We start from the raw sequence: 10,982 nt of genomic DNA on the forward strand, positions 1-10,982 counted from the left end.
ATCGTATTCTACAGGATGCTGCACTGCATTTCATTTCGATCACCCAATCTGTACCTATCAATGTTATCTTAAACATAATGTACAATTCTATCTCACTGATCAGTTAAAGCAATTAAAGGTTATTACTCTATAACATAATAATTCGCTCATTTAGAATATTAAATGTTACAATTACCTTATTACCATAGACTGGTTCAATAAATTTTAGAACTTCAAAACGCAGATTTCCTATGGAAACGGGACCTTGTTACGGAATTGAAACATGTAACAGATAGACATCATCTGTGTGCGATGAACTACACAACATATTATATAACTTTAAAGTTGCAAAATATATAAGAACTGGACCTTGTTCAGTGCTTTAATATGTATCAATATGTTGTATGTTAATTCTCTGAGACACTGTGTTTGATTTGTTTAAACAAAATGTCTGTTGTATACAAGGATTTGTTACATGGCTAAATCCTAATTTGCTACGATTAATCCATTCCATCAGACAAGGCAGTAAGGTGTGTTTTCTTTGCTAATTACCTTCTCTGCTGTCTCACAAATGGGAGTCTAACAACTGGGAGTTTTCACGAAAGGGTGTAGACCACGCAGTTAAGTCCACGTTGATGATCAGTTGTAAATTCACTTCCCCTCTATACAACCACAATGCCGTTAATAAGACTGTAGCCCTGATATAGCTGCTAATGTTACGAATTTGATTTTGAAGGTCACATGCAACCAAAAAATCAAACATAATTAAAACACAATTATCACTTGTTCATGACATATAATATACATTGCCGATTGTAAAAAAACCCAAATAAATAATAAGCGTACTATCGCGATTCAAAAGTTCAATACTAGTATTTTATACTTGGAGTTACTTCCCTCGAAACGAAGCGGTCGGGAGACCGAACCCAGTCATAGCGGGTAGGGGTGCACTCAAGTGTAACGACGGCTTCCGACTGGCTGGTTCATTTGCTGTTACGTTGAGGGCTCATTGTGTGTACAGAAAGATATGTTTGATGGGCATTTTAGGAGTATGGCGATTCACAAGAAAGAAAGATTCTTTATGGATAACAACTTCATTTATTGTACTTAATGCGTCGTTTCAGTATGGATTCAGATATCGCCGTCAAGCAAAATCATATACAATAGAAGAAGTTGTTATCCATAAAGAATGTATATAGAGATCTTGTGTTTTGTAAATACATGTTCTCTGAATTTGCATTCGATCAAATAAAAATCATCTCGGTAGAGATGGTGAACTACTGCGTGGCTGGAAACTGTCACTCGTCCAAGTACAAAGCAGGACTTGAGTTTGCACCAGTTTCCGTCAGATCCAGTCATCCGAGAAAATTGGATGTAGTTTGTGTGCAACCCACAGACATAAAACGTGTCATGTGTACATGTGTATGTATGTTTGCCTTATTACATAATGTGTCACAGACAGGACTCGGGTGCACTAGTCATAAATCATTTTATTTTGTTTATGGCATATAACCTGATAGGTGTTAGGTGCAAATTGCACTTATCAATGATTAAAGCTATGTATTGCATATTGTCTTTAGCAGACAGGCAGACAGACACATAGGTGTTAATAAACCAGACATTGAGCATCGCGTTTTTTCAACTTTATAGGTTGAATTGGCATTTCTGATGATTTGTTTCGGTAAGTGCACACCGAAAGACATCAGAATCTGCAAAGTCGTGTTTTACGTTGCATGTGACCTTTAAGTACGGATATAGATCTTAGTTGTATTCTTGATCGTGCTGACGGAGAAGATGAGTTTAATTAATAACTTTCGGTTAACACCGGGTTTGTTTATCTTACCAGGTATTACCCAAACCAGCATGTGAAACAATTACATCGATGCTTTCTAGCGTTTGGACATTTGAAACTCGAGCTGCGTGAATGAATCAAATGGAAGTCCGTAGCAGGCAGCAAGGAACGAGATTCACTGCGTTCCAGTGTCTGATGAGTTTGTTGCCTAGCAATGCTAGTATTCTATATAACGACAGTCTCTAAGTAATCGTGTATAGGTCAGACAATCCACTGATCAAGAGCATGGCCATACGCAATGGCAGTTACGATACGAAGAGAAGTGTCAAAGATATAAGCAAACCCGGCCGGCAGATCTCGTACGACCATCATGGGTTGAGGAAGACCTATTCTAACCTGGATCTTCATGGGTCATGAATAATGTGTGCGTTTATATTTTGTTAATGGGCTGAGCCCTGAGCATTTACATATGTAGCGGGGAACCTGAGGATCGGTTCGATTCTTTACAGTCTACCATGACACTCAATCACTCACTCACACAGTTTCTTCCTCGGTGTTGCAATGAGTGAGTAATTAAATGTGCATATGCAAGCACCAATCGAACTTGGCACATCTGTCACACATACAAACCTTTTCACATTAATTAATTCTTTTTTAGGGATGTCGAAAAAGCAATACTGCGGTTGTTCTGTCATTATTATTTTACGAATTTGACATTGTCATGACTATTTGTGGATGCATCAGAATACACACTGCTGTGTAGTGGTAAGTTCATAATAATTGTGAGACGGAGGGGGCGGGGGTAGGGGTGGAAGTAAATTTGGATAAATAGCCTGTCATTCTACGTGGGAAACCCTTGTCACGAATACCGATGCTAGTCGACATCTTACACAGCCATTACTAGCATTGATCCGACGGTCGCAAAGCAAGAACAGCATTGATAGATTATAAAATCAGATTTCTGGCACTCACCCTACGTCCAAACAGAAATATATTTGCAAAATGAGAAAATACCTCTGCCCATGCAGTTTTGAAGAATCGTTTTAATGACGTTTAAACCGCACAGCAGAATCCGACACATGAAGATGACGGTTCTACTGGGTGAACATGGCCAGATGCCGCCAACGAACGTCAGCAATTAACATATTCATAACCATCCAGCATCTCTGTATCAGAGGTAGGTGATGTATTTGTCGTGAAGCGACCTCTCCCATTTTCAGAAAACTGTTCACGCATTGCTGTATGTTAAAATGGCGACATCTGGACGCACGACATAAAATGCTTCGTGTACTTATACTGTTGCATTATGCATTTTGTGTATTTGTATCTACTGATTTAAATGAATAAAGTAATATTTCCTATTGGAAATGGTGATAAGTTATTTTCAGCACTGCCATACGTATTTTCTCATTCATATTGGGCACATTGCCCATTATTCCAGTGTTGGCCCAAATAGGAGATTTCGTATAAATTGGTCACGTGTTCTGTTGACCATAAATGGTAGGTTACTCTCGCTGCATTCCACTGAGTAAGTGGGCCTGGGCCCAGCCGTTATAAAGTAGAAGTAATGCATCAATATCGGCAGCATCGAAAGTGGCATTCTCGATATGTCAGCAGGGTCGGACCCTTGAAACCAGGATGGCGCCTCTCCCCGGGGGAAATACCCCAAGCCCATATTTATAGTGTGTCGAGTGTTGTATTCGCGGGAGTTGGGTCGTTTGTTTATCCCAATGAAATATTGCTTCATGATTCTTTGTCAGCGTCACAGTGCTACAGGCAGCGGATTCTTTGCGCGGCAGTGTCATATTTTGCTACATGCAGGGGATTCTTTGCGCGGCAGTGTCATATTTTGCTACATGCAGGGGATTCTTTCTTTGACAGCGTCACATTGCTACATGTAGAGGATTCTTTGTGCGACAACGTCATATCTTGCTACGTGCAGGGATTCTTTATGTGGCAGCGCCATATTTTGTTACATGCAGGGGATTCTTTGTGCGGCAGTGTCATATATTGCTACATGCAGGGGATTCTCTGTGTGGCAGCGTCATATTGCTGTATGCAGAGGATTCCATGTGTGGCAGCGTCACATCGCTACATGCAGAGGATTCTCTGTGTGACAGCGTCATATTGATGTATGCAGAGGATTCCTTGTGTGGCAGCGTCACATCGCTACATGCAGAGGATTCTCTGTGTGACAGCGTCATATTGTTAAATGCGGGAGATTCTTTGTGTAGCAGTTTCATATTGATACATGGTTTTGTTTTGTTTTGTTTGTTTGTTTTGTTTTGTTTTTGTTTGTTTTTTTTTTTTTGCGCGCGCGCGCGTGTGTGTGTGTGTGTGTGTGTGTGACCGTCATATTGCTACATCATATTGTCGGGGCGGTTGGGTTCGCTTCAATGGACAGGCAAGATGTTCAAAGGTGTAAATCCAACGAGACCGTGCAAATCCAACGAGATATTTGAACAGTCATTTTTGGATCCCAGACGGCGTACCTGTAGCGTATTTTGGTATGACGCAACCAGTGAATCGGAAAACCAGATAGCTGCTCTAAATATCAACAACAGCATGTTCTCTAAGCTTATTCCAGACTTAGTGATCACAGACAGTGGAAATGGAAATTTAATTGACACGAAATGTGACATGAATACAGGAGAGATAGTCGAATTTATTGACGGCACTTAACCAGATGAAACTGGCATTTATTTCCATCTCGCTAACAGACCGCCCTGGGGAGATTCCAGAACCATTGTCATCAAGGATCTATAGGAACCACAGACGCCTTCCAACACTGCACTGTCCTAGTTCACCTCAGTCAGGCATTGTCTGCTCCAGCAACAGTGAAAGTGGAGGAAAACCGCACTGTGCGTCACGGGCGGGTCGTGTCTGGCTAACGTGTAGAGTGGCTTGGACCAGACAATGTAACCATGATAGAACCCCCGTGCAGAGATCGATAGCGCTGACGTTATGGCATGAATGGTTTTCTGGGGCTCGTTACGTGAGCCCTCTGCTTGCTCCATTAGTGCTTCTGCACTTTATCACCCGTGATTGAAGTACATAATCATAAATCTGTTCAGCGTGTTCAAACATGGCGTATCGTCGCTGTAAAGCAACGTACCTGCTAAAATATGAAATATTGCAGCTGCTAAGCAATGTAAGTCTTCAATCATGACAGATCCCAGCTGCAAAGCAATGTTCAAACATGACAGATCCCAGCTGCAAATTAGGGTTCTTGTTCAAGATACTGACTGCCCAGTCATATTGACTTCAGTGGCAATCGCTAAACTGTTGCGACAGGTAAGATGTTCAACCTGTATGAAGTCAACTCAAATCACATAACCTGTTGTAGTGGTATTTACAAAGTAAAGACAGCAAAGATTGGAAAAGACAGTGGTCATGGGTCACTTTGCACATCACAATAAAAATGGCCCATTAAAATTTGGAAGTTTACTATTGACACAAAGACATTGGCCCATTTTAAATACAGACCATGGCTAATAATCCTTAAAATGGAAAATTGTCAAAGTTCTCTATCACAATCCCTGGGATATGATGTATGGATGAACCACGTCTTTATTGTTCAGTGGAACCAAATCAATACCCTCACTAACAACAAGTATTTCAAAATCAGAAAACTCAAAAAAGCCACCCACTGAAAGAAAAAGTCCATCAACCGTGTCCAAGGCTTCCCGTTAGCTCACCATCTTCATGATGACTCAAGTCAGATATTATCCTTCTGTGCTTAATGGTGTTGGCAGTACTGACTTCATTCGTCGTTTATCACTGAACTTCAGCAGCGTATACCCCCAGGCTCATCTGCCCTGTTGTAAAACACCATTCCATTTATGTATACACATCTCTACACTAGTCTGAACATAACTTGCTTTACGACAATACAGATTTTCTTTAAGGCATCCTGCACATGATTATTGGCAACAACGTTTCACTACCAAGTTTTCCAATACACTTTATACCAGTAAGTCATTGATTGGATGTCACGCCCAGCCTGGTTTATCTCGCCATATCGACGTTTTAATTGCAGCAAAGCAGCCGTCCTGGACACATGCAGTTATATTAAAAACCTTCATTAACCTATTCGACAACCGGACTGTCGAAAAGCAGTGGAGGGTTGCAATGCTCAACACTGCTCTAATCTACTCTAATCAACAAGTGAGAAGACATGAGTACTATTGTTGGTGAAAAGAGTTTGATTGTAAGTTAACTAGATTTGTTACATTTCCTTCTCAATGATACCGATACAGACGGAAGTACACAACTGTTGTTGAAATGAGTGAGTTTAGTTTTACGCCGCCTTTTAGCAATATTCCAGCAACTGCAGGGGACACCAGGAAATGGGCTTCACACATTGTACCCATGTAGGGAATCGAACCCGGGTCTTCGACGTGACGAGCGAACGCTTTAACCATTAGGCTACCCCACCGTACCGTTGAAATGAGAAAGTTAAACAGATTTGTATCAGAATTGTCACATTCCCTATTCATGGATACGTATGTAACTATATAAGCTAGGTAAGCAACAAACGATATCAATGTGGCAAATGCGCTGGTTCGTGTTGCCTTCACAGAGAACATCTACGGTCGCAGATATTTACATCTTGGGGGTTACAAGAACAAGAGGAACAAAGAAAAGAATGGCGTCACATACTGACACTGTGTGGAGAAAACGTGGAAGGCTACCCTTCAGACTAGAGCTGACGTCATACCCAGTTTCGGAAACCATCTTCACAACCATGCCTCACACGTCTTCCCGCTTCCTCTACCACTTCAAGTCCACGCTCAGTCATTGGTCCAAAACAGAAACAACCATCAACGCGATGTTCGATGAAGAACTGATCAACATCCGAAGAAATGCAGAGTCCCTGCCAAATGATCCATCACATTCCTATGTTTGACAGTGTTAGAACATCCATGTAACGAGAGGGGCACAAGACCATCCCCAAGGTACCCAAGAATAGTCACCGTCCAACTTGAGGACGACTGATGTCGGAGATGAGTTCCTCATCGCTGATGTCTTCGCATCCTTGTCTTCGCCACTGCTACCAATCTTGACTCAGATGTTATCAATGCTGGTGGAACTCTCTGCTCTGTCCCGTCTGTTTCAGGGTGCTGCTATCACCAGATGCATGGACTACATCACAGAAACGAGGGTGGGAAGAGGGAAATGTCATCCCGACATTTATGAGCATGTTTGTGAGTTGAAGACAGAGCAGTCCTTTGTGGAGGCCAGTCTTGCTCCAGTGTATGGTCACAGACGTGCATCAGCAAGGAAGCGCTGCTACTGCGATCTAGACACAGGGCTGCAGCGTCTCAAGAACCAGCTTCATAGACGAGAGATTAAAAAAATCATGAACTATGCTGATCAGACTGGCTACCTTTCTCACTTGGTATGGCTATGACTGTGATGTGTCCACAATACAACGCGTGCACAATAAGAATGTACTCCGTAACGTAATTTGTTTTCCTTAATGCCCGGAGCGTTGAACGCCGTAGTGTTAACGCCCAATTACCCCCTTATGTAATACCCGAAACATGGAATTTGTGGTATTTGTTTTGTAGATATGTACATGTATTTAACTGCATTGGCGTTATATCTTTCCCAACACTAATCGTCATAATATACATTTTCAAATGCATAAATGGTTATTAGTATGAAGTCACAATCACAACACATTTCTGCAGAACAAATCTCCATGCACAATGCATACTCGTACTATCAGTTCAGCGAGGGAGGTCACAGGCATAGATAATATAGACGTTCTTGATGATACATAATGTCAGGGAACAGAACCGCTTAAGTACTGATGCAGAAGCTAAAGAGCAATGTGTGAGTTTAGTTTTACGCCGCTTTTAGCAGGATTCCCGCAACATCACGTCGAAGGACACCAGAAATGGGTTCACACATTGCACACATGCACTCTGATCCTCGGCGTGACGGACGAACACTTTCAGCAACTTGGCTATGTCTGACAGTGTTCATTTGTGGAACACAGAGATGACGAAACAAGATCTCAGGTTAGGAGCCTGAGTGTTGTCACTAGCGTGGTACCTCTTTTGACAAAATATGGGAGGTTAACCTGAACCTTATTAACCCATTTCAGGATGTTTTATGATGGATTTTAGGTAAATCAATACCGGCGTAAACAACATACAGCCAAAGGTATACTCAAATCATAACCACCTGTGGCCAATAACAAATCCGAGAGCGTCAAGTATGTTGGAGGTAGCTCAGTGTGTGTCTAAGATCATGTCTGCAGCAATGACTAAAACTAAAATATATTCCCAGACCCCGTTAAGTTGGTCTTTCTTCTAACACAGCTGACACGCCGTCATGAAACTGACGCAGGTGAAGATTAGTTTTACCCCTAAAGGAAACAAAAAGGTGTGAATATTTAAATAACGCCCGTCTTTGATCCGACTCGTCTCAATTCTGACGAACAACATATTCGAAAAACAAAACGTCAAATTGTAATGGCAGGCTTTCGAGAATACATCGTTTGAATTGTTCTTGAGGCTTTAGATTTGCTGTGAAGTTTCGTGGCTTTGTCTTCCGCAACAATCTAACTTCGGAAGACCTGTGAAACAGTCACCCTCAACTTTCCACGTCACACATTTCACCGTCAATGTAGAGGTCTTTTGTTTATGGAGAGATCACTGTTCCAATAATTTGGCATTTCTTCAGTTAACTATTAACGTTACGTGTGGCCCAGAGGTGGTGGCTGCCTTATGACCTGGTTGTTGTCTAACATAGCACTCAACGACCAGCCAAGGAACCTGGTGAACTTCATGGCATAAGTTACTAACAATGCATCTGGATTACGATGGGCATGATGACCACCAATCGCTGAACAATGTCACCGATGCCCATCACCCGATTCAGTGAGTTGCCTTGTACCTGTGTTTTCACTCTGGGTCCAGATGAACGGGGCTGTGATGGTTTGCCTTGCGCAAAGTTTATCACGCTGGGACCAGACCCCCATGTTCGTAGCGCTACGACATTCGCAAGTCTATGATATATACAATAGTTACTTGTCGTAAACGTTACGAACGTCTTGTGGATTGGCCCCCAAGCACAATGACGTTATAATTGTCTTGTAACGCTGCACTCATATCCCAGCTTCATGACGTCGGTCTGCACAACATGGATGCTTGACCAGTCTAGGGAGCATGTACACTCGGATCTCGATAGTCGCCTCAATCGACAAATTTGGTTTGCTGTAGACCGACCTTACTTCTCTCTCACTATAAGGTACCGTGAAACTGTGTGGGATGCTATCTGGAAACAACCTTAATCTACGGTGTATGTTTCACGTGGAAGCGTTGGCGCCACAAAATCATCGATCATCCTCGGTTAAAACAGAGTATAGTCTCTTTCCATCAGAGGCTCTTGGGCGTTTCTACACTTGACATCAATAAACAGGGTTGTTGTTAACCGTAATGTTGAGCGAAATTCAAGAGACATGTAAACAAACACGCATGGATTAATATAATTAATGTATGCCATTTGAGCAGGGTTTCCATCGCCCGACGCCCTGGACCAGTCAGTTACGGTAGTCAAATAATAAGATCTTACCTATCCGTGAGCTACTAGATAGTATCCAAAGAAACTTGGACTTCATTTCGTATCTGCTCAAAATGTAGCTATTAAATTTCAAATACATGTACCATGTTCACTTATTCTTTCATAATTATATCATGAAAAAAGTATCTTGAACCCTTATTGCCTATGCTCATGCTGTTGATCACTGAATCATCTGTTCAAGACAATATTTGCAGATCACCGCCATAGAGCTGGAATATTGGTGAGTGCCATGTAAAAGAAACAGACTAAAGTCGTCTGGTGTCACAAAAGTTGGAGTCAGGTATCTGTGAAATGATCCTACTGAATATGAAGTACGACTCCCATGTGGACTAGCTCTTATCACCTGTAAGCAGACCTGATACTTCCTCAAAGCACATGTTCATGGAAGTGACCTTATTGATCAGGACAGGATTATGTTTGGGTCATGTATCACACTAAGTGATTAAACAGAAACTGGCCCCTCCCTGTAATCTGATGTGCCTGTGTTTAACAGTCAATTTGAAACCAGACAAAAATATACATATGGAAATTAATTAAGCAACACCAAATTCAAAGACACATAAAAACTTAACAAAGTTTAACGAAGTAATTTTGATGATTGATTATTCAATTTTGATGTATTGACATACAGCATGAGCTTTTCATGGGTTGATATGACGCGCGTGAAGCTTGCACAGCGCACGTGCATTGCTTTAACCTCAACTTTCGAAAAATGCACTTTTTCCCTGGGGTGTTTACAAGCGCAGGTTGTCGATTGCATTCGGTTTTTCATTCATTTCAATGTCATGGCACGTAGGAAATTATCAGAGGCCACTCGTTGGCAAATAATCGGCATGAGGAATGCTGGTATGTCTCTAAGACAAATCGGGACTCAAATCGGACGACATCATTCCATAATTTCAAAACTTTTGAAAAAATACCGGGCCACTAATGAAGTTAAAGACCTGCCTAGACCAGGAAGACCCAGGAAGACCACAGTCCGGGAGGACAGAGCTTTACTGAGACTTGTACGGCGCAGGTCCTTCGACTCGAGCTCTCGGTTGAGACAGGAGTGGCTTCCAGGGAGACCCATCTCGAACAGGACTGTTCGGAATCGTCTGAAAGCTGCAGGATACCGGGCAAGGAGGCCAATCAAGCGACCCAGACTGTCTCCAGCCCATAAGGCAGCCCGACTGGCCTGGTGTAATGACCGTTTGCACTGGAACATTGCCTCTTGGAGGAAGGTCCATTTCTCAGATGAGAGCCGGTTCTTGCTGCACATGGTGGACGGTCGTAGTCGGGTCTGGAGGCAGAGGAACACAGCAATGGCTCCACGGAACATCCAGGAGACTGTGGCCTTTGGGGGAGGTTCCGTTATGGTATGGGGGTGCATTTCCACGAACTGCAAGTTGGATATCATTACCATCCGTGGCAACCTTAACGGTGTTCGTTACCAACAGGAGGTTCTTGACAGGGCTGTGGTACCTCATTTTGAGAACCATCCTCTGGCAACGAGACCCATATTTATGGACGACAATGCTAGACCTCACAGGGCGCATGCTGTAAATGATTTTTTGCGGCAAAATGCAATTGACAGAATTCCATGGCCTGCCATGAGCCCTGACCTCAACCCCAT

This window comes from Haliotis asinina, chromosome 7, assembly GCF_037392515.1.
Source record: "Haliotis asinina isolate JCU_RB_2024 chromosome 7, JCU_Hal_asi_v2, whole genome shotgun sequence".
In the NCBI taxonomy this organism is placed as follows: Eukaryota; Metazoa; Mollusca; class Gastropoda; order Lepetellida; family Haliotidae; genus Haliotis; species Haliotis asinina.